General features: G+C 45.0%; 1 pseudogene; it reads right to left on the bottom strand.

The window, feature by feature from the left end:
* Positions 1–1,415: 1,415 nt before the first annotated feature.
* On the bottom strand, positions 1,416–2,240 carry LOC149349382 (uncharacterized; annotated as a pseudogene).
* Between the last annotated feature and the right edge of the window lie 978 nt (positions 2,241–3,218).

Below are 3,218 nucleotides of genomic sequence, written 5' to 3' on the forward strand. Positions count from 1 at the left end.
TTATGCATGTATTCACCTTTTTCGTCGTCTATAGCAATTTACCAAGTGCACGCCGGCTGTCTATGCTCCAGTGTAGCTTTTCTGCAGTAATGTTGTCAAAGCCAACGCGTATTGATTAAGTGCCGTGTTTCTACCACACCCCTTATACACGCGAACGCATGCAGGGCACATTTCCCTCATATCTCAAAGCGCTAATAATAGTCTGATAGTAGTGTTAGTTCATGAATAAGACGATCTGCAATTCACAGAGCGAGAGAGTGTGGCAGTTTAGCGCCAAGCATGATCGGCTCTGGTGATAGCTTCTTTCATGGTATTTATTTACATGGTTTTGTACAGAAAGGATATACATGGTCTGTTCTGAAAGTAGTAGGACTCATTTTTTTTAAACAAAATTTATTCAAGAGAATAGTACAAGCGATTACAATTTTTCAAGGTAGCACCCTTCCGCACCTACACGCTGCTGTTAATGAGTTTTACAGTTTTCGTACGCCTCCAGGAACGCCTGGACCGGAATGCTGTTTAGCTCCCTCGTCACAGCCTGTTGAACCACCTCTACCGATCCGTGATGTGTCCCCTCGAGCGTCGATTTTATTCTCGGGAATAGAGAAAAGTCTGGCGGGGCCAAGTCGAGGCTCTAGGGGGGCTGAGGCAGCGTTGCTACCTTGTGCTGGGCAAAAAATCGGGGTCCTCATTCACATGATGAAGAAGATCCTACCGGTTGGTCTTTTCCTCCTCTGACAACACTCCCGGCACCAACTCTGCACAGGCTTTCCTCATGGATAAGTTTTCTGTCACGATCTCAAAAACTTGGGTTTGAGGAATGCTCAAGTCATCAGCAATCATTGTTATGCTCATTCTACGATCACTGTTATGTAAATGTTTCACTCGCTACACATTTTCGTTGGTCATGCTGGTCGAAGGGCGTCTGGAGCGGTCGTCTTCCTCCACTCTTTCCTTACCTTCTCGGAAAAGCTTGTGCCACTCAAAAAACACCTGATCTACCCATGGAAGCGTCACCGTAGGCATCCTTCATCATGTAGTTAGTCTCTTTGCCCGTTTTACAAAGATTTACTCAAAATTTGATCGCGTATCGCTGATCCAGTAAACGCTCGATGATTCTGCGTGACGAGACGTTTCGACAGGGGTTCACAGTACAAGCGACCTCTTCTCTTCAACGGCCGAGAGCCGACTGCCGATTTTCCCCAGTATTCCCAATATCCCCCTTCAACGATCCTGCACGCGCAAACCACCTCTCGTCCGCCCGTTCGAGCAGGAAAAAACCAGTCCTACTACTTTCAGAACAGACCCTGTATATACATGTGTTTGTATACACAAACAAAAAAAAACTCTTTACAGAGCACAAACATGATAGTAAACATATTAGAACTAAAAGGCCGGCAAGGATATACAGCGCTTCAGGAGAAGAAACCAATCCGGTAAAAAGTTTCCTTGTAAATGTCCGTTACCTGCTGCAACATTCGGCTAAAATGAATTCTGGGCGAAACAACAGGTTCATCGTTGCCGTCTTGCATGCGCGTTTCCCAAAGGCTATGAAGTCCAATCAGAAGAATCATATCATAGGGCTTCGAGTCAGGTTAGGAAACAGCAAGCTGGCGCCCACTGTACAAATTTAGCAGAAAATCTTTCTGTAGCGTCCTCTGCAACACATCCTAAAACAAAATCGCTTCTTTGCAGTCCATGAAACAATGTTCAATTGTTTCAGGCACACTGCACAAGCGACAGTTTACAGAAGACACAAAAATGTTTTTCCTATCGAGCCACGTGTTGACAGGTGGAGTTTCGGTGTGTAATTTATAGAAAAATGTTTTGGCGCAAGCAGAAATTGGCATTTTACGCACTCGGTTTAAAACATCATCACCCATGAGCCAAAAGTATACAGAACGATACAATGGGGGCAGGAAGAGCGTCGATATCAAATCCCTGTATAGATTTTTGCGCGAAACAGAATATAAGTACTCATTAGAAAACCGAACTGTCAAAAAACGCACGGAGGCATAAACTTCCTGCATAAAGCCTACTAAACGGGGGCGTTCCGTAAAATTGGAAGAAACTACTAAGTTCGGAAGTAGAGTCAAGAAGTTAACCTGCAAGAATGCTCTAATAATTGGATGGGAGCAATGACGAAAACAGAAGAAACGGGCAACCAACTGTCTCTCATACAGGTTCTCTAGGCCCAGTCCTCCTGCAAAAACAGGCCTGAAAAGGTTATCACGCCACATGGGCTCAAAATTGGAAGACCAAATAAACGTCGCAAATATACGATGGAAAGGCTGTATGTAATGTCTGGCGCAGCGAAGTACCTGGAGTACGTAATAAATTCTTGTTGCCAGGAAGGTGTTGCAAGCCTGGGCTCGACCAAAAATTGAAAGCCGATGCGGTACAAACGTCTGAGCATAACGCTCAACGGCTGGAACTCGCTCTCTCCAGTAATGCGCACTTGATTTGTAGGCATGAAGTGAACAATAACATATTTAGGAGGCCCACAAGACCATTCTATTCCTGCGTACAGGAGCGGAGTTGTGCCCCATGAACCAAACCATAGACCAGAACTTTTGGAGCGATTCATTTGAGCACCAGGCACGATGCCAAATCGATCTATCATGGATAACACATCATCAATGCTCGGCTTATCAATGCAGAGAAATCCAAGATCGTCCGCACATGCTAGCAATTTGGCATCATTAGCCAAAACAGGGAACCCGTGGATGTTATTGTTACGCAAAACACTCAAAGAAAGCGGTTCCAGGTAAAGAGAAAAAAGCAGAGGAGACATCGGAGAGCCTTGCTTCACGGAAGAGCGGATTGACACAGGGTTCGAGGGCTGGTCATTAATGATTAATCGTGTTGAACAGTTTCTGTAGCAAAGTTGCACCCCTTAAGTACAGTAGAACCCACGTTTGCTCGCTCTAGAAGTGAAAACAGAAATGAATGGCGAACGCGGTCAAATGCTTTTGCAAGGTCGATCTGAAGCAGAACAAGCTGCTCACGACAGCTGGGGGAATATTGAAGAATTGTACGCGCAGTGTGAACGTTACTTTGAATGGAGCGGTCTCTCAAACCGCATGTCTGGTGAGATCCAATGAGTACCGACATTGCGAATTGCAGGCGATTTGACAAGACTTTAGCAAAAATTTTGTAATCCACATTTGCCAATGTAATGCGCCTATAACCTTTTACGGAGCGCAGTTTTCCTTCAT

The sequence above is a fragment of the Amblyomma mixtum genome, chromosome 3, assembly GCF_055824585.1.
Source record: "Amblyomma mixtum isolate Tamu chromosome 3, ASM5582458v1, whole genome shotgun sequence".
NCBI lineage: Eukaryota > Metazoa > Arthropoda > Arachnida > Ixodida > Ixodidae > Amblyomma > Amblyomma mixtum.